This window comes from Sciurus carolinensis, chromosome X (assembly GCF_902686445.1).
Source record: "Sciurus carolinensis chromosome X, mSciCar1.2, whole genome shotgun sequence".
NCBI lineage: Eukaryota > Metazoa > Chordata > Mammalia > Rodentia > Sciuridae > Sciurus > Sciurus carolinensis.
Genome location: NC_062232.1, coordinates 127,247,116 through 127,272,519, shown reverse-complemented (window position 1 = coordinate 127,272,519; position 25,404 = coordinate 127,247,116). Strand labels below are relative to the sequence as shown.

At 42.2% G+C, this 25,404-nt stretch overlaps 1 protein-coding gene across 4 annotated transcripts in view; it reads right to left on the bottom strand.

The window, feature by feature from the left end:
- Positions 1 to 25,404, bottom strand: part of Mamld1 (mastermind like domain containing 1) — a 110,026-nt gene that overhangs the window by 3,642 nt on the left and 80,980 nt on the right. The window contains exon 4 of one of the 4 annotated variants that reach the window (XR_007106342.1): positions 5,517 to 5,759. The exons of the other annotated variants lie outside the window; for them this stretch is intronic. The gene's annotated coding sequence lies outside the window, so the exon portion shown is untranslated. The remainder of the gene's footprint in view (positions 1 to 5,516; positions 5,760 to 25,404) is intronic. 4 annotated transcript variants of the gene reach the window in all.

Sequence of the window (25,404 nt, the reverse complement as noted above, 5' to 3'; positions counted from 1 at the left end):
CCTGACATGAAGGCTGGATAATCAAATGGTCACATGGACACACTGTCTGAGTTCAAGAGTTGGCACACACTGTCACCTTCCCTTCCTTTTCCTGATTGGCTGTAGCATGGACAATTGGGAGGAGCTTCCTGTCTCCATTCAAAGTTGGCTGAGTGGGTGGGGGAGGAGCCAGGCTCTTGGACCGCAGCGAAGCCTTGTGTTCCATCAAATATCACAGTTGTAGCCGGGTCGGAGCAGGGGCAGATGGGGGTTAGAGAATGTGACCCAAGAAAAAGCAGTGGGGTGGGCAGAAAAGTGCAAGGGATGGATGTGCAGAGGAAGTCTTCCAGGAGCATGAAAAACAGCAAATCAGTGTGGGATAGGCCACAGGCAAAGGGGAAGAACACAGCTAGGAGAGGATCAGATGAAGACCCTGAGGCAGGAAAAGGCACCAATCACTAAGCCCCTCAGCCAGCCAGGGTCAGGTGGTGACTGTGATCCACATCTGACCTCAGTCCAGGGCTCACCCTCTGCTCACCTGCTTCCATCTCTCCCCCTTTCTCCAGATGCCTGTCTGCAAGTGCATCAACCAATACCTTCTGACCTGTGTCCACCCCAGCTGACGGAAGTCTCAACTGTACAATATGAGCTGCCTACGTAGTGTCTGCTTTCCTAGCAAAGGGCTCCCCAGGGCAGCCCCTCTCTGCATTCAGTGGGACTGGCGTGGGAGCAGGCGGGGCAGAGGGCCGGCGCTTGGGAGTGTGCCCGGCTCTCAGGCCTGGCAGCAGTTCCTGGCCTCAGCTCCTTGGCAAGGCAGAGAGGACAAACACATGGCACCGGGAAGACTACACCAGCAGCGATTTCCCCAGCCTGGGCTTTGCTTTTCCATCCCACCCTTACCCTGCTTCCTGTCCTGGCTCTTGTCTCCTCCCACAGCAAGGGCTGCTGGGACATGGGTGGAGGGGGCTGCTTCTCAGCTGACCCACGGTTCTTCCTGCTAAAGAACCGGTGGGGCGGGGTTGGGTACATTTACTTTTGCAAGTGCTCACTGTCCAGAGCACTTCACACCCATTATTTCCTGTCATCTCAGAAAAAAATGCTGCATGGGTACACGAAGGCGCATAAGGGTCACATGACTGCCAAGTCATGGCCTCCAGATCTGCTTGAGATGCTCAGGGTGGTAGGCATTTCTGAAGGCAGTCCTTCACTTATGTTCTTCTCATTGCTTCTTAGATCAGCCTGAGAACATTGGGATAGATCCAGAGTCCCCAGCTTACTGATGTGACATTGGAGGCTCACAGAAGGTAAATGACTTGCCCAAAGAGACTTGGACAGGAAGTGCAATGCCTCCTAACTGCAGACCTAATCTCTATACCCACTGGTTGCTGCATCAATTTCGTCTAGTATCACAGTAATACAGGGCTGGGACAGGGGCAGATGGAGGTTAGAGAATGTGACCCAAGAAAAAGCAGGGGAGGTCGGAAAAGTGTAAAGGGAAGGATGTGCCAGAGGAAGTCTGCCTAGGGGCATAGAAAACAAGGAAAGCCTGGGCTGGGCAGAATTCAGAGTGGAGGTCCCCAGTACCACCTGCTGAATGAGAGTGTGTTTCACACCAAGTCCAGGGTTATAGGGACAAAGGGGATACTCGTGAGTCTTCATCCACAGAAGCGAGAATTCCAGTGCATCCAGAGTTTAAGGAGAAAATCTGCTCAGCTGCATTGCTATAGATACTTGCCAAGGTCAAACAGTGCCCTTGCCCAGCCAGCCACGCTGGCAGCCGCTCTGCAGGAACCCTGTGCCTGTGGGACCCTCAGCAAATTAGGGGTTCAGAAATATTGCCATTCCTCTTTTCCCTGGCAGAGGGGGCCAGGGCAGTCTATCCAGCCCTCCCGAGGAGGCTACTTCCTTGTTTTGCAGATGGAGGTTCCAATCCTTTGTTCTGAATCAATGTGCTCCAAAGATAAGCCACAAGAAAACAGTTGTTGCCTTTTGACACTGACAATTAGAATCGTTGGAAAATGGAGAAAACAGGAAATGACAAATGGTTTCAATGACCAGGAGGAAATGGTGGCTGAAAATTGCTGCTTAGTGACAGGACACTCACATTCTGCCTTCTTGTGAAGGATGGCCCAGGTCGTGTGACTTTTTATAAGCAAAGTTATGGAGACAGTCATCAAAGGACTCAATTTTCTAAGGCTACAATTGTCATACGCTTGATCCTATTGTTCCAGGGACATTGATAGTGGGCCCTGTGTGCCTCTCCCATGTTGGCCACCCTGGTGGGCTGGAAGCCAGCAGGAAGTCTCAGAGTACTAAGGCCACCTCCTTCCTCTGTCTCACCTCCTCTCAGCCCCACTTAGCCAATTCACAGACAGGTTCAGGAAGCTTCACATTGATGCTCAGGAAGCTGTACAGCCCCACCAGTCTCTGGGGGCTCATCGAAGGGCTAATGCCTTAAATTCTGTGCCAAGCAGGAGCAGAAGGCAAAAGGCCAGGCCTACCCAAATCCTGTAGCTGCCCTGCTGGCACCAGTGAACCACAGCACAGGGCATGCCAACAGACTAGGCTGGGCACTGTACCAGCTTCACCCAGCAGCCACCGCATGCTCATGTCTCCTGTGCACCCCAATACAATCACCTGGATGCTTCATGCAGAGGGAAAGGATCTAATTAACAATTCAACCACTTAATCAGAAAAGGAACTCTCCAACTGGGGGGAGGCAGAGGGCAGCGGGATCACACAGAAACAGGTGCCCACAAAGGGTTCCTGGGTTTTGTTCCTATTCAGGTTGAAGTCACTCACACCACGATCCCCTAGAGGAAAGCATTCTGACTCAGAGAACAGAGTGAGGGAGAAAGGGAGAGAGGGGGGAGGAAGAGGGAGAAAAGAGGGAGAACAGGAGGGACAGAGAGAAGGGGGAGAAGAAAAAAGGGGAGAGGGAAGAGAGGGGGAAGATTATTTCCCCCCACAGGGGAATTCCACCTCATTCTGCCTTGTGCCAGCCTGCCGCGCAGGGAAGGTACTCGGCTGTGTGTCCCGTAGGTATGAGCTCTAGGGTGGGTTTGTTTATTACTCCACAAGGAAAGGCACCTTCTTTTGTAGATTATGGAAGTGAGAACTGGCAACAACTCTTGCCCTTGGGACTTTTCCTTTGACATGACAGGAGGATGGCATACTGCATGAGAACTTCCACACCACTGAGATCTGATTTCTGAGGGCTACCATGCCCCTATGGGGTGGCACTCCTGAGACCCATGGGCTCTGGCCAGACAGGATCCACAGACAGACCCAACTTAGACACAGCTGCCAGAAGCCCAGTTCGAGGATAGTATGGGTGCTCTTAGGCAAAAAAATTCTTTCCAAGCATCTTTTGGAAACTGGGGGCTTCATATAATGAATAGTAGGCAAGTTTAATAGGTTCCTCTTACCTCTCAGAGCCTAGACACAATTCTCCAGAACACAGGGAGTGATGGCTACCTATCAGATTACTTCTCCCTGTGTATTGCTGGACCATGATTTGGGGTGGAACCTGCTTAATATCTGCCCTTGTGTGTGGCCTTGGGCTGAAGGCCTTCCTCTGCCAGAGTGTCACCAGAAGGACATAGGACTCAATGACTCTGGGGTTCCTGAAGCTAACTGTGCAAAGATTTGATGGGCTTACAGGGCAGCCTACTCAGTCCCCTCTACCAGTCATTTGACTAACCTTATCATGTGTGTGCTATGGGCCAGGCTCTGCTTCCAGCATGGGTTGTCACTGTGTACCTCTGCTCTTATGGGGCTTACAATAGACAGACTGACAGGATGCAAGTCAATCAGGTCAAAGAGGGATCATGCTCTACAGAGACCACTGGCAGAACCTTGGGTGAGCATGGAGCCTGTGGGGGGAATGAGAACCTGACACACCATTCTCTATGTAGGCAAAACCCGGAGCAGCATTGGACCGCTGGGGTCTTTTCTTGTGCCTTTGGACAGTGGTGCAGGAGGTGGAGCCCTGCCCCACAGGAAGAGTGCTGCCCTTGGGCTCCAACTAGTTGGAAGCTGTCATCAGGGGCGTCACAAAATAAATATTATCAAAAGCAAATGGTTGAGCTCCATGTAGTCATCTTATACTCTCTCCTCGACTTACGACTGTGTAAACCATTCTGACTCCTCCTCCATCTTGGTGGTTTTGAGGCTGCCTGGTCCTGGCAGGGCTGGTTCAAATGCTGGGATGATCCTTGGGCAGAGGAAACGAAATGTTTCTTATTCCTGTCTCGCTCAGACTCACAGGTACTGTAGTGACAAGTGCTGAGGGGAAGTCCCCCCTGCCCAGAGTGTCCAAATTCTAAAGTTCCTGGAGAAATGTTGGGACACACATCTTTCCTTGCCTCTGCTACTTGGGCAGATAGATAATGAGTGGGGTAAAGAATTCTCCAGGCAAGCTAGCTGGCACGATATCCTTCATTTGTGGCTTCTGAGGCCAGGGCAGGCAGGACAGAGCAGGGTGCAAATGGCGACATATCAAGTGGAAGACATCTCCATTCTTCTTTGCTCATGTTGTTTCCCTGGCAGCTTTGGGCTGGACAATATTCTTCTGGTTTCATTTGATGAGTGAACAGCTGAGGAGTACTGTGACTCTGAGGAGGGAGAAATCAATAGCCCTTGAATGGAAAGCACTGCTTGTTCTGCCAGTGCAGGGCGAGCAGGCGAAGAGAACGAGGCTGTATGTACCAAAGACGCATTTCCATTAAAGGCCAGAATCCCAGGAGGCCCTTTTGGCTTGATGGCCATCTTCTGATTACTATCACTTAGAAAATGCTCGCGTCTCCAGCTCTCTCTGCAGATAGGGCAAGGACATCCTGTGCACACTGATATTTAATGCACTGGAACAACAACTCCACCATCCCAATGAAATTCTCTGTAAAGGCTGGTATGCATCATCTTGCTCTCAGTTAATGCAACTCTTTGGGGCACACAAGCCATTCTTTCTAGACAATCGAATCTAGAGGTTGATTCAAACTCTCACCATCTTGGACAGGCTTGGCTTGGATGCCCTTCTCCTTGCCCTCCGGACTACCAGTCTTCAGCGGGGTTAGAGAATACCATGCGGTGCAGAATGCTGGCAGGAGAGGTGGTTCCTGAGCCCTCACTCAGTATCAAACCGGTAGGGAACTTGGAGGTACAGAAGCACAGCCCCTGCTCCCCTTGGGCTCCCAGTCTGGTAGCAGGGACGGGCAGGCAGGGAAAGAAATGGGATGCCAGAAGGTGTCCGCAGGGGGAGGAGAGAGAACTGCACCCTGGGCATTCCCCCACTCATTTCCCATGGAGGTTGAGGCCCGATATACCTGGAATTCTGCTTGCTTGGGTTAGAGAAACAGGAGGGCCAGAAAGTACTAGAATCCCTCAGAGGCACACAGAGCTTTAGGGGTTGCCTTCAGAGCTGTCACCTCCTGTGGTCCTCCCAAATAACCCCGTGAGGCAGGCGGGCAGGCTTAGCAGGGGCTGTGGCCCAGTTGACAGATGAGGAAAGCGAGGCTTGGGGAGAAGTGACTTACCTTGCGGCGTCGCAGCTAGGCAGTAGTGGAGCGGGCCACCTGCCTCCAGGCCTTCGGATCCCAGCCGCCCCAGGGCGCTGCCTCTGAGGTGCTGTACGAGGAGGTGACTCTGGCCAGCTCATGAGCAAAGGAGCTGCCGGGCAGGAAGGACTCATTCCCCAGGGCCTGGCAGGATGGGGGCTGTCGCCCGAGGCTGACCTGAGGGGACCTGGCTTCCCCAAGCTTGCAGGCTTTGTCTACATGGGTCTACAACAACCGATTGAACAATCCATCAGCTGCTTGGCTACGAAAGTTTCTGGACTGATTTGTCACTGCCCTGACCTCCTAGTTGGGTGGTTTGGGTGTTGTGGGTTATACACACCAACTGGTTTGGGGAAGGAAAACCAAATAGCTTTGTTGGTCTTAGCTTGTCTTGGGGTCACAGACTCCTTTGAGGATCAGTCAAAGGCTACGGTCTTTCAGCAGAAAATGTCCCTGTAGTGTCTCCCCCTTCTCAGAGCATCATATTTTACATATAATTTTAGGGGTTTTTTGGACCACTTAATGCCCATCCATGGAGTTTGAGCCATTACTATTTTGTGGAAAGCTGGAATAAAGCTAGTCAGATTACCTGGTTCATGGACCAAATCCCATCCCTCCCCACCTGCTCCACCCCACCCACCCTGGCAACAGAGCACACAACTCCACTGGTTGTAGTTCTGTGTGGGCAGACACGCTGCGGGGGTCTGAAAAACCAAATGGTGAGTGCGAAACCAGTCAAGTGTACATCTCCCAACAGCCAAATCCTGAACTTGACCGTGCCAGGGCCTCGAGGTTTCAGGATTGGGTGGACAGGAGCTCCCTTTCCATCAAGCTTCAGAAGGGAGGCACGACACCAGCATTGAATGTATGACCCAATTTCTTCAGCTGAGGCATTAACATAACCTAACACTTTTGATTATCTATGCCAGTAAGAGCTTCAAAACTCAGATGAGTAGACGTTCGAGACTTGACACCCTGATGAGCACACAAGTGTTTAGCAGTAAGCGGTGTCCAAAAGACCAGGCCAAAGCCTGCATGATGAGAACTTGCTGTTTTACTGAAGCATCATCTTCATTCTCCTACTTAATACTGAGCTGTGAGTGATCAACTGGGTCAAGAAAAGCCCAGTGGAAAAGAAAACACTCACCTCCACATCTAAGCCTATACACTTGGATTCATTCAATTCCCTGCAACGAAACACTATGAGGCACCTACTAGGGGCAAGTATTTCTAATGGATGATAGTCAGTAGATATCTGGATGTATTATTTGAAAAAAAAAGCAATAAAAATGCAACTGCCATGAAATTTACTAAGCATTTGCTCTACTTTAGGTACTAACACAAGTGCTTGAAATATTTGGTCTTATTCAATTCTTATAAACAGCGGTCTCTAAAGTAGGGACTAATTACAGTCCTTACTTTACAGATGAAGGCATTGAGGCCCAGAGAGGTTGAACTATGTTGCCCAAAGTCACCACAGCTAGCTAGCAGCAGAACAGGATGCAGACCCAGGTTTGCATCAGTCCAAGACCCACACATATGTGTTCAGGCACTACCATTGGCATATGGAAAACAAATTTTGAAATAGAGAAATTGTTATAATGTGCCATTAGGAAAAACAAGGCGGAGAGTTACAAGTGAGGCTCCAGCACAAATACTTAAGAGCAAGTTATAAATATTTAAAATAAGCTAACGAAGATACCCAACCACTGAAGAGTTTACAGATGACCCTCACTCTTCCAAAAACAATGAATAAACAAAAAACAAAACCAAAAACCTACCCAAGCCAAGATAAAATTAAAAAGAACATGAAATATTCGTAGCAAGTGAACTCAATGTACTCGTGAAAGAGATTCTTTGCTATTCTGATGGTGTTAGTACCAACCAGAGAATTCAGTTCCCTTCCCCATGGGGTGATTCATAGCCCAGAGCTGGGCTCACTGGCCATCTGCCAGCTTTGTTTCATCAAGCTCCAATTTGTCTTGGAGCAAGGTCATCTGGGGGGATAAGTGCAGAAACGTGGCTTTCTACAATTCACATCCTTTATCTTGCACTGATGATCCAAACCATATTCTATAGCCACATTGGTTTTTAAAACCCAATATACACATAGTTGATGCCTTGCCTGCTCCATGATGACCTAAAAGCACGGATGGGGCTTATTTGTAGAAAATAAAATCTTTTTAAGTGTTGCTCAGGAATCCCTGGAAGCTTCATGTACTTGCAAGATATTAGTGATGGGTCCAGAAACAGGACCCCTCCTATCAATATTAGCATACACTTGCAGTGCCTCAGTAGTTCATCAGGCAGAAAAAACAATGCAGATGGCACTTGGAATGTTCAGTGGCAGATGCCCCAATGTGTGGGAACAGTCAAGAGTGGGCCTGGAGCCATTAATTCAAGTAGCAGTATGGGAGCAGGCACTTTGCAGACCAATGCAATCCCCAGTTCTAAGAAAACAGAATAAAGAAAAGAAAGAGATGATACCCTATGAGTATCTATCCCAAAGCAGAGATCGATTTACCGAAGTTAATTATGTTGGAAATCTGTAGAAGTTACAATGTCCCTAACAACTTTTTATTTTGGTCACACACTTATAGGATGTGTGATAAGTAGTTTTCCTTTCTAAATTAAATAAAGACAGAAAAACACGCCATCAGGCACAAGTTCTCACTTTGTCAGAGTCGATCAAATGACATTTCTTTTCTGATGGTTAACTAGCTCAAATTCACATGATAGGTAAGTGGCAGAGCTGGATGCAGAACCTGGGTCCGACTTTCAAAAAAGTCAGGCTTTTAGTCACAAATACTAAAGATGGTACTCCCTACCCTTGTCTCCCTTCCAGTCTCACGTTCCCCCAGTGCACCTGCTGGGTACAGTAAGTACTGTGGATAGGCCCTAGGGTTCCAGAGAAGCCATATAACTAACCAACACGTTCTAGAACAAGGAAGGAGCGGCAGGATTTCCTTTGGAGACTTCCGGATTTAGACCAGCAGACTTTAATGCATGCATTTAAATCATTCCTTCTCAGAGCCCCCAATAGAACTGCAGTAAAGGTTTATATTTTGCTTTGTTTTTAACAAAAGATCCCAGAGAGCAGAAGAGGAAAGAGTGCCATAATTTATGAAGCTATATGTACATACACTTAGCCAGGCATGGTGGCGTGTCCCTATAGTTCCAGCTACTGGAAGACTGAGACAGGGAATTGCTGAAGCCCAGGAGTTGGAGGCCATCCTGAAAACACAGTGAGGACCCATCCCAAAAGAAAAAAAAAGTCAATAGAGCAGGGTTCTCTGACTACACAGCCTCAAGGAATCTAAATCACAAGTGGGCAGAACAGGAAGTTGAAAAGAAATTTGGTCTATATGACAGATTCTTCATCAAGCTCAGAACCTAGGAGCCTCATTATCTCTGGAAATGGAAGGTGAAGTGGAAAGGGGTGGTGGCCGATGTAATAGGGGTTAGTGAAAGCTGTTTAAGGAGCAGGTAGATTTCTGAACCCCTCCTGACTCTGTGTCCCTGGGTAACTGCCTCTCCCAACTCTGGCGGAGATCAGAGCTCCGATTTGACTTTTGCTGGTGAATTTCGCACTGTGCCTTATAGGTTCCTGCTCACTGGATCAGCTGATGTTCTGCATTCTGGGAGCTGAAGGAATTGAAGGCAGGCTCTGACAACGCCATGAAGGTAAACCCAGAAAGTGGCCAAATCCCTCTGACCCATTTCTTTGTATGTGTAGCACCATGTCTATAACTACGCCAGGCATCCCAATGGTGGTGAGCTCTGTACACTCCCAGGTTCAAGGTGCCTTTAGCTACTGACATATCTAAGAGACAATTGGGGATGGATGGTCAGAGGCAGCTCAGCTTTCCTTCTTCTAGAAGCCTTGTACCCTTAGTTGTGTTGGTCACTCAGTTTTTTAAGAGTCCATTTATAAGCAATGAACATATGTAGAAAATAAAGAGAATGATGATCTTAGAATGAGGATAGTGGCTATTCCATGACAGGAGGCTGTGGCAGAGAGGGCCATACATGGTCTACTTAGTGGCTGTCAACATTTTATTTCTCGACCTGATCAGTGCTAACTTGGGTCTTTCATTTTTCACTCTTCTATGTTACACATGGATCTTCCACACTTTTCTATATCTGTTATATTTTCCAGTAATGGGGAAAGGCTATATACACAGATTAATACCAACAATGTGATATACATTTCTGTATAGAAAAAGTTAGTGAAATACTATATTCCAACATGTTCATAATAGCTATCCTTAGGTTATTTATATATTCATCTTTATATATTTTATTACATATGAGGTTGTTTTCTGCATTTTTTTTCAAGTTGAGTACAAAAAGCACATATTAGTCTAGCAATCAGAACGTCATAAAATGTAGTCTAAAAGGACCAGTTCCCTGTGTAAAACTGAAACTAATAAGGATCAAAACAAAATTGTGGGGACAAGCCATCAATGGGAAGTCTATGCAGAATATAACTACCTAAAGCATGTGGCAAAGAATAAGGACTAAGATGAAGCTCAAAGCTCCTCAGAGTCTCAGGGTGTATTTGTAGAGTCAGCACTTGGAAATCAGTATAGGTTTTATCTCTGACCTGGTAGATGGGTTATGTGGGTGTTAGTTTTAGTATTACATGCTTTATCATTTTGTCTGTATGTACAGTATTATCCAAGCAGATTCCCTTTAGACGAAACCAGGAATCGTGATAGCAGAAAAATATGGTGCTATGTCAGGGAAGCAACCCAAGTTTAGATAAAAGCATCATTCCTCTGGAAAGGTTGCTTGGAATTTGGGGCTCATTGACATGTTTTTCTGCTACAAATCATAGTTCTTTTCAGGACTGCTCCAGGCACAGGGAATTAAGAGTGGGTGAAGGCTGCAATGCCCTGATTCAGTGTGCTCCCAGCAGATTTAGAGCATGCTGGGTGTCAGCTGTCTTGAGGTCTTGTCAGGAATCCTTTCAGGGTTTAGGATTTGGGTCCTGTCTTCTTTTCCCAGGTTTTTCCACATGGATATTTGAGTTGCTGTTTGGACCACAAACTACCCCAGGCTTTGCTGCTACTCTCTCTGGTGGCCACCTGTGTACTCATCTTTCTTTCTACCTTTATGGGGAGGAATATTGCCTGCTCTTCTGCCAATGGAAGCCTCACCTGCCTGTTCCATGGAACCCATCTGTCTCACTGGGCCAGCTCCTCTCCTTACTGCCCTAACACTTTTATGACTTGGGCAGGGATCACTTGCTCAAGTCTTCATTCTCTGTGGATGAATCGGAGGTCCCAGGTTTGCTCCAGATCACCATACAAATCAAAGAGAGAGTCAGAGAGTCTGAAAGAACTAGTGCCACTGTTTGGCAGGGAATCAGTCTCTGGGCATGAAGCCCTGGAGTGCCACCCATCTGAGAAACACTGACTGCTTTGAATACCCCACTTGCTATGTGGTGCTACAGTATGGATCTGGAATGTACCCCCAAGGCCATGTAGTAAGGCTTGGTCTCAGCTTGGTGTCATTGGGAGGTGGATGAGACCTTTAAGAGGTGAGGTCTAGTGGGAAGTTTTAGTCATTGGGATGCCTCTTCCTTCTTCTCACATTTTATAGTCAGCCATGTGGTGAAAGGGCCTTGTCTTACCACACAGAGTCACCATGAGTGTACTGTACTTGCCAAGGCTGAAAGCAGTGGGCACAATCAGTCTCTAACCTGAAACTTCCCAAACTGTGAACCAAAGTAAACGTCTCCATACAAGCTGATTTATCGCAGGTATTTGTTACAGTAATGGAAAGCTGACTAACACAGTGGGACACGGAGGCTCATGGCACGTCAAGGGCCTGACCCCATATCATAGGAGATTACAATTTAGCATTCCTCATTATTAGTCCAGGGACACCTTGTTTTGACTCATTTATCACAAAGGCATCCACTTTCCATGGTCTGAAACTTAGTGAGGGAGAAAAGAAGGGCAGAGTTTGAATATGCAGCTTTGATACACAGCCCAGTAAAATGGGTTATAAAGTAAGAGTAGAGAAATGCATGAGTAAGATGAGAAGAAAGGTTTCAAATGAGCTGGCCTCTTTCAACTTCTCATTGAGAGTAAATAATGGGGGACATGCCTCACTTCTGAGTTCAACAGGCAGGCTGGTGGTGGGAAAGTCATTGTACCCCCACCTTCACTCCCAGGGTTGTGATCCTGCAAATGGCCCATAGCTTATGTACTTCACTCTAGAGTGAACCTCTTCAGACTGGATTTTGGAAGAGAGGCCAGAAGCTTTGGAGGATCACATTAGTAACAGGGGAGCAGGATGGGTGAGGATGAAGGATTCCCTGATGGTAAACCACATAGAGGCATGGTAGCTCAGTGACAGGCCTCCTTCTCTTTGGCTGCAGTCCAAAGACTCTGGGAGTTCTTTTGGGGCACAGCATCAGGCATACTGTCCCCAACTTTCTTCAACAGTGAGAGCAGTGCAGTCTCAGGAAGCTGATCATTTATAATGCAACATCCCAAATCGTGACAGGAGAGACTCCTCTGGGGTTTAGTAAGTCCCCTACTATGTACATCCAGAGGAAGACAGACTCAGTAGACCTTCAGCACAGTTCCATCTGAGATGTCCAGGTCTCAGTTCCAAAAGGGACTCTGGGTGCTGGACCTGCTGCATCTCTCTCCCTTTTAATCTCCAGTCTGTTTCCTCCCGTCTTGTCCCATCAGGAGCCAAGAGCTCTCACTGGGCCAGGTTCTGCAAGACCAAGCCAGGTTCTCCCAGAGCGAAGAACAGCCTTGTTCTTCCTCTCATCTCCTCACTGTCTTCTACCTCCTGCCATTTGACTGCTGGTTTCCCTAGTGTTACTTGCTTATGGTACTTCGGTCCTGGCACAGATACTCTAGTAATTAGCAGATCTAATGATCACTTAGCCAGGATTATCTCAAGGTGAATAGCCTAGGCCCTGAGATTTGTCACACATTGGTACAGGGGGCTATTCCTCAGAGAAGTTGCAGGACACTCCATCTACTTTCAGGAAAAAAAAAAAACCCATCTACTCAGTTGGGCAGTAGGTAGTCTGAGAACTATTACAACCATGTGAACCTGTGGTGATGTCAGTGAAAGGAGCAGTGAAGGGCACTAGAAAATGCTAGATGGAGAGGCAGGAAACCTGGGGGTCTAGGCTTAGCTCTTCAACATACTTGACAGCTGTGCAACCTCAAGCAAGTAGCATTATCATTCTAAGCCTCAGTATCCACATGCAGAAAGTAGAGACAACAAGCAGCCATTGTGAGGACAGCATGGAATGACAAAAATAAAGCCCTCGGTACAGTACGGGGCTCAGTGTAGCGTACATATTTTGTAAGGGCTGGTTCCACCCCTGTACTCATAGTATGCGGAGGTCTGGCCTGGAGTCAGGTGACCTGAGCTGTAGTCTGGGATTTGCCATTAGCTGTGCAAACTTGAAAAAAGTCTCCTTTTACATTCCTATTGAGAATAGCATGTGTTTTTTGTCTTTTAATATGGTGAAATACATGATTTATTTTTCAAAGGTTGAACCAGTCTTGCATTCCGGGTTAATCCCACTAGAGGTCATGGCGTTAATTATGTTTATATGTTGCTAGATTCAGTTGTTAGTATTTTGTTGAGAAATTTTGCAACCTGTTGTTCATAAGGAATATTGGTTTATTTTTCCCTTTCAGAACCAGTTTCCCCAGCTAGAAAACATCCAAAGTCTCTTTCAGTATTCATGTTCTCTAATTCTGTGACACTAAGACAACTGATGATTAGTGGGTCTGAGGCGCCAACAGACAAAAATTTGACTCTCTATTGAGGAATTAAGAGAACAAATATTCAGTTCAGTTATATTTCAAATAGCTTTAGTCTCTCCAGTCTCTCTCCCCTTTAAGATCTGCAAAACTTTAAATGCTTAGGATGGAAACTAAAGCCTATCAGTCAATTAATTTAAACTTCTAAGTGTATACAGTTTTGCGTCTTAGACAAGGGATTAGAGGAGCAGGGATGCAAGGTTGGTTCAACAGAAATCAATAAACATATACATCACTCGATAGACTTAAAGACAAGAACATATTATCTCAACAGATGCAGAAAAAAGCATTTGACAAAATTCAGCACCTCTTCATGTTCAAAACACTAGAAAAACTAGGGATAGTAGGAACATACCTCATATTATAAAAGCTATTTATGCTAAGACAAAGGCCAACTCATTCTAAATGGAGAAAAATTAAAAGCATTCCCTCTAAAAAACTGAAACAAGACAAGGATGCAATCTTTCATCACTTCTATTCAATATTCCTTGAAACTCTAGACAGAGCAATCAGACAGACTAAAGAAATTAAAGGGATAATAATAGAAAAAGAAGAACTCAAACTGTTGCTATTTGTCAATGACATGATTCCATATTTAGAAAATTCAAAAAGTTCCACCAGAAAACTTCTAGAACTAATAAACAAATTCAGCAAAGTAGCAGAATATAAAATCAATATCCATAAATCAAATGCACTTCTATACATAAGCAATGAATCCACTGCAAGAGAAATTAGGAAAACTACCCATCCACAATAGCCTCAAAAAAAAAAAAAAAAAACTTGGAAAACAATCTAAAAGAAGAGGTGAAAGACCTCTGTGATGAAAAACTATAGAATGCTAAAGAAAGAAATTGAAGAAGACTTAGAAATGAAAAGATCTCCCATGCTCTTGGATAGGTATATGAATATTGTCAAAAATGGTCATACTACCAAGTGTTATACAGATTTAATACAATTCCTATTAAAATCCCAATTACATTCCTTATAAAACTAGAGAAGCAATTATAAAATGCATTTGGAAAAATAAGAGACCCAGAGTAGCCAAAGCAATTATTAGCAAAAGGAAAGAAGCAGGAGGCATCATAGTACCAGACCTTAAACTATACTACAGAGTCATAGTAACAAAACCAGCATGGTATTGGCAACAAAATGGACATGTCTAATGGTACAAAATAGGAGACACAGAGACAAACCCACATAATATGGTTATTTTTGTCTAACAAAGGTGCCAAAAATATACATTGGAGGAAAGATAGCCTATTCATATGTAACAAATGAAATTAAACCTCTATCTCTCACCAAGCAAAATATCAACTCAAAGTGGATCAAAGACTTAGGCACTAGAAACAGTCTCTGCACCTAATAGAAGGAAAAGGAGGCCCAAATCTTCATCTTGTCAGCTTAGGATCTGACTTCCTTAACATGACTCCTAAAGTGCAAGAAGTAAAATCAAGAATCAATAAATGGAATGGATTCAAACTTAAAACTTCTTCTCAGCAAGGGAAACAATCAATAATGTGAAGACAGAGCCTACAGAATTGGAAAAAAAAATCTTTACTACATGAACCTCAGATACAGCACTAACCTCCAGGAAATATAAAGAACACAAAATCCTTAACACCAAAAAAAATCCAATCAATAAATGGGCTAAGGAACTGAACAGACGCTTCACTGAATACAAAATACATTTGATCAACAAACATATGAAAAATGTTCATCATCTCTTGCAATTAGAGAAATGCAAATCAAAACTAAGATTTCATCTCACTCTAGTCAGAATGGCTATTATCAAGATACAAGCAATAATAAATGTTGGTGAGGATGTGGGGAAAAAGGTACACTCATACATTGCTGGTGGGAATGCAGATTGGTGCAACCACTATGGAAAGTAGTAGGGAGATTCCTAAGAAACTTGGAATGGAACCACCATTTGACCCAGCTATCCCACTCCTTGGTTTATATACAAAGGACTTAAAATCAGCATACTACATTGACACAGCCCATCAATGTTTATAGCAGCTCAGTTCACGACAGCAAAACTGGAACCAACCTAGATGCCCTTCAACAAATGAATGGATAAAGAAAATATGGTACATATACACAATGAAATATTATTAAAGTTTAAAGAATGAATTATGGCCTTTCCAGGTAAATGGATGGAAGTAGAGACTATTATGCTAAGGAAATAAGCCAATCCCCCCACAGCAAAGGCTGATATTTTCTCTGATAAGTGGATGCTGATCTATAGTGTGGGGGTAGGAAAGAATGAAGGAACTTTGCATTATGCAGAGAGAGTGAGAGGAAGGTTGGAGTGGTGAGAATGGGAGGCGGTAGAATGAGGCAAATATTATTACCCTGTGATTACACTACTGTGGTGACTCAGCATCACGTACAGCCAGAGGAATGAGAAGTATTGCTCCCATTTGTGTACAATGTTTCAAATGCATTCTACTGTCATGTATAGCCAATTAGAACAAATAAAATTCTGAAGTGGAAAACAAAAAAAATAAATAAATAAAATAAAAACAAGGGGAAGGGGAAAAGCCAACAATCTAAAGCTAAGTAGAAAAACAACAAGAAGTTCAGTCTAGCTACACACCAGTCAAGGCCAGTTTTGGCTTTGCTTTTCTAAAGTGGTTAGTCTAATTCTACATCTACCTCTATTTCTGTAGCTGACAACTGCCTTCCAGGGACTCAGGAATGGTCTTCCCAGCCACAACTACCAAAGGTTAGAACGTGGTACCATGCCAAATGAGGCTAAGATCTCCTGCTTATGGGTGACTTTGGTTCAAGGACCCTCCACTGGCTTGTCTGAACTTTACTGGAACTGTGCTGTTGTTTGAAATCCTTCTTACCCAATCCTGCTTCTGTTCCCAATCATCACGGATTACCTGCACTGTGACCTAAGTCTCTCCCATCTTCTCTCCCCACCTTCACAGGTGTTCCCCCCAAAACATTTTCAATAGCCTAATCCTACAATGCTACATACCTTTAGGCAGACACTCAGCTACAATGAGTGTTTGGCTACCCAGTTTTATTTTTGTCAAGAATATAGAGGGAATCCTTTTCTCCTCACCACTTTGCCATGCCACACTGCTCTAGTGAATGACCTAGGAGAATGCTATAATCAAATAATTATATGTCCCCCAATACGCATGTTGAAACCTAATCCCAATCTAGGTGGAACAAGATGATGGCTAAGAAAGATCCTCTGGGGAGGTCTCTTCCACAGGCATACCAAGTAGATCAGTTATGCGCACGCCAAACTATCTTATAAGAGTTAAAGAAGACAGGTGACAGAGCATAGCACCTGCTTTTAGTACAACAAACCAAAAAGACACATTGAATATCTCCACACCCACCTCTCTTCCAAATCCATGGCAAGCAGGGAACAGGAATCACCACTGGTGGAGCAGGGCAAGAAGGCTAGCTCAGGGTTTGTCTTGGAGCCCAACATTAGGCCCACTGTTGTAAGACCCAGCACACGATAGAAACTAATAACCCCATACACAGGTTAGGGCTTGAAGAGTTTCTAGACCAGTTCTATCATTAGGCAGAGATCTGTAAGCTGGTGGGACAGAGCTAGTTTCAGCACCAGCAGTTCCAGCCTTGGAGTGACCCTGATACCTACCAAGGCTGTGCAGGACCCCATGCCTACGAGACTCAAATGCAATCCATCTTAGTATCAGCCTTGTTTAGACAAAAGGAACTGCCTTCACAAACCTACCCCAACCTCAGGCAACACAGATGGTACAAGATCCCATCTGCTGGAGTACAACAGTGTAGTAAGCACAACTTTGCCCTGTAATTTAGTGCTAGGCAAGGGAAACCTAACTTGGATAGATCCTAATAGCCCCTATTACTGATCCTGTGTATGGATGGAACCTTTGGAGCAGCTTCAGTGCCAGGGAACATATGTGACCCATATTCTAATGGACTTATATTCCAGCTAGTATCTATCTGTGTCTAGTTAGAGTCTGCGGCTGGTGCATCCACAGTGATTCTGACAAACAGAATCTATGGTATCTGATTATAGACCAGTTAATGGTGAACAAGACATTGGGCCTAACCTGGTCCCAGGGAGAAGCCTGTGGGGACAGACTACTATTCCTAAGTACTCTCTTGTTTCTTTTGAAAAATACAACCAGCAGCGTATCTGGGACAAACCTGGGCTTGGATTGCCCTCTACTACAGAAACAGTGACAAACTCACCAATAGTGGTGAGTAAATCTGAACTTGGGAACCATCCAATGCTGAGAAAATGGAAGTGACTGTAGGTTCAGAGAAATAAAGCAGCTTTCTTCAAATTTCTGAAAAATATAGGCACAGTCAAGTCAGATTAGGAAGTCTGGAATACCTACCCAATCCTTCAATGCCCAGAAGACACTGCATGCCACAACAGCCATCTAGAGTTTTCAGGAAACTATGAGCTCATTTAGTACTCAAAATAGATCCCAGAAACTGACCAGTCAGTAATCAGTATGAGAGAAACCTCAAATAATTAAAACAGCTGTTTTAAGGAAATTTCAATGAACTTAAAGAAAACAGAATAAATGTTTCAATAGTATAACAAGAAATGTAATGAAGAAATGGAAGCAATTAAAATCAATAGAAATTCTTGAGCTGAAAAATACACTCAGTGAAATTTTTAAAAATGTGACAGAAGTGTGACCAAAAGACATAAATAACAGGGTAGATCAAACAAAGAAGAATTAGTGAATTTGAAGACAGGCTACTTGAACATACACAGTTGGAGGAGAAAAAAGAGGTGAAGAGGAACAAAGAATGCTTACAGGAAATTTGGGAAAGATTAAAAGAGCAATATTTGTGTTACTGGGATTGAAGAAGGACTTGAGAATGTCAAAGAGGAAGAAAACTTATTCAAACAAATAATATCAGAACACTCCCCAAATCTTGAGTATACAAATAGTCAGGTACAGGAAGATAAAAATCACCAGTCTAATATAACTCAACCAAGTGTACCCTAAGAAATTGTATAATCAGTCTCTTCCAGGTGATAGATTAAGTAAAGATTCTCAAGGCTTCAAGAGAAAAGAAACAATACATATGGGTGTCCTAATTCTTCAAACAGCAGACTTCTCAGTAGAAACCTTATAGGCCAGGAGAGAGTGGAATGAGATTTTCATGGTACTGTAGGAAAAAGAACTGTCAATCAAGAATATTGTGCCCAGTAGTTATCTTTTAAAATGAAAGAGGGATAAAGACATTCCAGACACATAAAGCTGAGGCAATATATCTCCACCACACCAGTTCTACAAGAATTACTAAAAAAATTTCTTTGCACTGAAAGAGGCATTACTGAGTAAGAACAAAACATAAAAAGATGTAACTCACTGGAAGATAATTATACAAACAAATGCAGAATGGTCTAAAAGTATTGATCCATAAAACATGTCACATCTTTCATATGAAGACTAAAAAGTTAAAATAATAATACATCAATATGTTATATATAAGCATATAGAAAGATGCAGAATAAATACCCAAATTCAAAATGCAATTAGAGTTTTCTTAGTATATTTTCTCCTTTTTGTTTTTATTCTTAGCTTTGGTGATCATGTTAATCTGGTATCATTTCAAAATAACTTTTTGAAATCAAAATTTCTTGTAAATCTTATAGTAAACCACAAAGAAAAAAAAAGCTATAATAGATAAACCAAAAATAAGCAGGAATCAAGGAATCAAAACACACTTAAAGCAATTCACTTAACCACCAAGGTTAGGCTTAAGAGGAAGGAGAAAGGAACTACAACAAAACTAGAAAATAAGTTGTGCATGGCTGTAGTAAGAACTTACCTATCAATGATTACTTTGAATATAAATGGATTATATTCTCTAAAAGACATAGAGTGACTGAATGGACAAAAAAAAGACCCAATTACATGTTGTTTTTAAGAAACTCACTTCATCTCTAAGGACACACATAGACTGAAAGCAACAGATGGAAATAAGATATTCCATGCACAAGGAATCTAAAAGAAAGTACGAGTAGGCATACTTATAATATATGAAATGGATTTTAAATTAAAAGAAATAAAAAGAGACAAGAAAGGTCATTACTATATTAATAAAGGGGAGTCAATTCAGCAAGAGGGAATAACAATTCTAAATATGTAGGCATTGTATGGTTTGAATTTGAAAAGTTGTGCAATGCTTGTTTTGAAAGCTTGGTCCCCAGTTCATTGTGCTATTGGGAGGTGGTAGAAACTTTAGGAAATGAGACCATAATGGATGAAGTTAGGTCATCAGAGACCCTGGCCACTTTCCCTCTCTTTTGTCCATTGCTTCTCTTTGTTTCCTGGCTACTATGATGTGAGCAGCTTTGCTCCTCACCATGATGCTTGACCTTGCCACAGGTCCAAAAGTGATGGGCCAAATGACCAAGGACTGAAACCTCTGAAACCATGAGTCATAATAGTCTTTTCTTCTTTAAAATTGTTTATCTTAGGTATTTGTCACAGTGATGGAAAGCTGATTAACATGTGCATCTAATATTGGAACACCTCAAATACATATAGCAAATATTAATTGACCTAAAGAGAGAGAGAGAGAGAGAGAGAGAGAGAGAGACCCCAACACAATAATGGTGACTTTGACATCCCACTTTGAGCAATGGATAGATCATCCAGACAGCACAGTCATGTTGCACTCTAGGCCAAATGGACCTAACAGACCTCTATAGTACACTGCATCCAGCAGTTGCTCAATACACATCAGCACATGAAACATTCTTCAGGATAGATCATATGATAGGCCAGAAAGCAAGTTTCAACAAATTTAGAAAAGCTGAAATCAAGGATCAAATACCTTTTCTGACCACAATGCGATAATGCTAGAAATCAATAACAAGAAAAAATATTGGAAAATATACAAATATATAGAAATTAAACAACTTTTGGACAACCAATGGATCAAGGTAGAAGTCAAGAAGGAAATTTTTAAAATTTTTATTTTATTCCTTCATAAAGAAAAATGAAATTATGGCATTAGCAGGAAATGAATGGAACTACAGACCATCATCTTAAGTGAAATAAGTCAAACTCAGAAGGTCATGGGTCATATGTTTTCGCTCTCATATGCAGAAGTTAGAGAGGAAAAGGTAAAAAAAAAAAGGTGTGGGTGGGTCTTCTAAAAAAATCAATGGAAGATCAGTAGAGGAAAGGGACTAATGGGGTGGGAGGTGGAGCGGTTGGGGGGGAAGTGCTGGGAGAGTGATATTGACAAATTGTATTGTTATATTGCGTACATGTACAAAAATGTAACAATAAATCTTATCATTAAGTCCAAACTATAAAGAACCAATACAAAATGTGGAAAAAAATCTTGAAAAAAAAGAAAATGGAAACATACCATAACCAAAACCTATGAGGCACATCAAGCAGTACTCTGAGGGAATATATAGCTATCAATGCCCACATTAAGAAAGCAGAAAAGTTCCCAAATAACAACCTAGCATTGTCTTATAGAACTAGAAGAACAAAAACAAACTAAACTCAAATTTAGTAGAAGTAAGGAAATAATAAAGATCAGAGCAGAAATAAATGAAATGGAGACTAAAAAATATACAGAAGATCAATGAAACAAAGAGATGGTTCTTCAAAAAGATAAACAAAACAGACAAGCCCTTAACTAAGAAAAGGAGACAGAAGACTTATAAAATCAGAGATGAGAAGGGAGATATTATAATTGACAATGGAAATACAAAAAAGATCATTAGAGATTATTATGAACAATTGTATGCAAAAAGTGATTTCAAATAGACAAATTCCTAGATACATACCCCTTGCCAATACTGATTCACATAGAAATAGAAAGACAAATTCCTAAACACCTACTCCTAACTAATATTGATTCATGAAGAAATAGAAAATCAGACCAATATCAAATAATGAGATTGAACCAGTAATAAAAAGTTCTCACCAAAGAAAAACCCAGGATGAGATGGCTTCACTGCTGAATTCTACCCAACATTTAAAGAAGAATTAACACCAATTCTCCATGAGCAATTACAAAAAATACAGAAGAAAGTAATTATTACAAACACACCAGGTGGGCATGGTGGCACACATCTGTAATCCTAGTGACTAGGGAGGCTGAGGCAGGAGGATCTCAGTTCTAGGCCAGTTCAAAAAATAAAAAAAATATCTGGGGATGTAGTTCAGTGGTAAAGTACCCCTGAGTCAAATCCCCATTATTAAAACAAACAAAAAAACTGAAGAGCATATTCAATGAGGATAGCATTACTCTAGTCCTTGAACCAGATAAGGATGCAACAATAATGAAAACTACAGGCCAATATCCTTGATGAACATAGGCACAAATATCCTCAACAAAATACTGGCACACTATCCATCAGAGTATAAAAGATCCGTCACCATCATCAAATGATTCATCCCAGGAATGCAAGTGGGGTTCAATAGATGCAAACGAATAAACAGAAATCAGAAACCAATAGAATTCAAGAAACCAATTTGATTTATAATAACTATTAAAGTAATAGAAATACTTAGGAATAATTAACCAAAGAGGCAAAAGATCTCTACAATGAAATTATAAGTCATTGATGAAAGAAATTAAGGAGGACACAAAATGTAGAACAATATCTGCTGTTCATGGATTGGAAGAATCCATTGTTAAAAATGTCCATAGTATCCAAAGTGATCTACAGATTCAATGAAATCCTTGTGAAAATACCAATGACATTCTTTGCTGAACCAGGGAAAACGATACTAAATTTTATATGAAACTACTAACAAGCAAAACTATGCCAAAGTCATCTTGAGCAAAAAGAACAAAGTAGGAAGCATTAAACTACCTCACTTCAAACATTCCGCAAACCTGCAGTAATCAAAATAGCATGATACTGGCAAAAAATGGCACATAACGAATGGAACAGTGCAGTATGGAAGTAAACCTATGAATCTATAACCAACTGATTTTTGACAACATGTTTAAAAATATGCATTAGAGAAGACAGTCTTCTCAGTAAATGGTGATGGGAAAATTGATATCTACATTCAGAAGAATGAGCCTAGACCCTTATAGGTCACCATTTACAAAAATCATCTCAAGGGTCTAGGGTCTAGCTCAGTGGTAAAACATTTGTTAAGCATGTGCCAGGTCCTGGGTTAGATTCTGAGAGACACACACAAACAAAAATTCAAAATGGATTAAAGACTTATGTGTAAGATCTGAAATAATGACATTATTAGAAGAAAATGGGAAATGCTTCAGGCCTTTAGAATGGACAAGAATATTTTGTGGAAGTCCTCAAAAGCACAGAAAACAAAAGTAAAAATAGACAAATTGAATTAAATAAAACTGAAAAGCTTCTACCCAGTGAAGGAAACAATCAACCAACAGTGAAGGGTCACCTGGTGTGGTGGTACACACATGTAATCCCAGTGGCTTGGGAGGCTGAGGCAGAAGGATCCCAAGTTCCAAGCCAGCCTCAGCAACTTAGAGAAGTCATGAGCAACTTAGTGAGAGACTATCTCAAAATATAAAGAAATAAAAAAGGGCTAGGATGTGGCTCAGAGATTACGTGTCTCTGGGTTCAATCCATGATACTGAAAACCAAAACCAAAACCAAAACAAAACAACAAATACAAAAAAAAAAAAACCCAGTGAAGTGTCAGTGTACAGAATGGGAGAAAATATTTGTAAACTGTATCTGACAAGGGGTTGATATCCAGAATATATCAGGAATTTCAAAAACTCAGTAACAAGAAAGTTAAAAAATCAGCAATAAATGTAGACATTTCTCAAAAGAAGATATAAAAATGACCAAGTCTATGAAAAACATTAAACATCACTAATCATAAGAGACATGCAAATCAAAGCCATGATTAGATATCACCTCACCCAGAATGGCTCTTATCAAAGAGACTAAAGATAACAAGCTGGTAAAGATGTGGAGAAAACAGAACCCTTGTACACTGTTGGTGGGACTGTAAATTACAATGACCAGTACAGAATACAGAATACAGTTCCTCAAAAAATAGAAAATAGAACTACCATATGATCTGGCAATTCCACAATAGGGTATATATCCAAATGAAATGAAATCAGTATGTCAAAGAGACATCTACATTCTCATGTTCATTGCTGCACTATTCACAATGACCAATAAATTGAAATAACCCATGCCCATCATTGGATGAGTGGACAAAGAAAATGTGGTACATATGCACAATGGGGTACATGTACACTCTTCAGTCATAAAAAGAATGAGATGCTATAATTTGTTGCAATATTGATAGGATTGGAGATCATTCTGGTAAGTGACATAAGGCAAGCACAGTTACCACATACTCTCATACGTAGAATCTAAAAAAAAGTTAATCCCATAGAAGTTGGGAGTAGAACGGTAGTTATTAGAGGCTGGGAAAAGTGGGGGGTGGGGAGAGGTTGATCAAAGGTACTATTTTACAGTTAGAGAGGAGCAAGAAGCTCTGGTGTGCTGCTGCACAGTAGGATGACTAGAGATAAGAATAATAATGCACTATAACTTTCAAAAAGCTAAAAAGGATTGAGTTTTCACCATAAAGATGATAAATGTTTAAGGAGATAAATGATGTTTATTGAATGTAAATGATGTAAATGGTGTTTATTTAATGTAAATGTTTATTTAATGTTTAATGATAAATGTTTAAGGAGGTTTATGTAAATAAACCTGATTTATATAAATATATACATAAGTAAACCTGATTTAAACATTGCACAATGTATACATGTGTTGAAGCATTACGTGGTAGTCTATTAATATGTCTAATTTTTCTGCATCAGTTAAAATCTTTAAAAAATTAAAAAACCAAAAACTGAATCCCCTATGTCATGTTACTAGGAGGTGGGGCCTTTTAGAAGTGATTAGATATGAGGGTGGGACCCTCATGAATGGAACTAGTGCCCTGATAAAAGAGACTTGAGGGAGTCTGTTTATCCCTTGTACCATGTGAGGACACAAGGCATTTCCAGCTTCTAGAACTGTGAGAAACAAATTTTTGTTGTTTTGAAGCCACCGGTCTTTGGAATTCCATTATAGCAGCCTGAACTGACAATGAGTGCACAAGGAGAGCTCATCTGTCTCCTCCCTTAAGCTCTTGGCTCAAAGCTCACAGAGTCAATTTCTGTCTAAGCTCTATTAGGGTTTCTAAAGATTTCTTAGGCTACATATCTTTTTCTGTTATTCGCCTTCCTCACTTCTATCATGAATTGGTTGTTTAAAAAAAGATAATTCAAGTCATGGGACCCCCCCAACTCACAAAGAACCCCACTCTCCCAGAGTTCAGGAGAAGAGGGTTTAGTAGAGCCCTTAAGTGTGTACACTTGCTGAGGTGCAGACTGTGCCATGCAGAGAAGGTTCTGGTCTCCCAACATGCTACTTGCTATTCTGCATGAGGGAGGAAGGGCTGGCTCCAGGAACCAAAAAGACAGGCTCAAATATAACCTGCTACTATGCCTGAGAAACAGACTTTTCTGATGTATTGAGTATCCAATGAGAATGGGGTCAATCAGTTCCAATAAACTTAGGTTCAGCCATCAAATTCAACATATATGGGATATACTTTTAAGTTAGGTTGTGGAGTTTATTATCTACCTTCCCTAAAGAAATTTTTTAAACTGTGTAGTTTGGTTTGATTTAGTCATAAAATTATATATAATGACAGAAATTACAGCAGTGGTAATAGACTGTAAAGTGTATAAGCTCCTGTCCTATTCCCAGATTTGAAGTTGTCTGTAGATGCAGTCAAGATGCAGAATGCATGAGCCTGACTGAGCCAGCAGTCAGGAGACTCAGGCTGTTACTTGGGGCCAGTCATTCCACAGTGAATTCCACAGTGAAACAGACTGAATGTGGGAGTCTCTCTAAAACTAGGCAATTTCTTCCTGCTGGGAGTAAAGGCTGAGAGGCAGCCACCTGACCTGGGAGAAGCCTGCCCCCTCCAGCACAGACTAAACAAATCTGTGTGTGTGTGTGTGTGTGTGTGTGTGTGTGTGTGTGTCTCCTGCCTTTTGTCTCACTTTGCCACCTGACT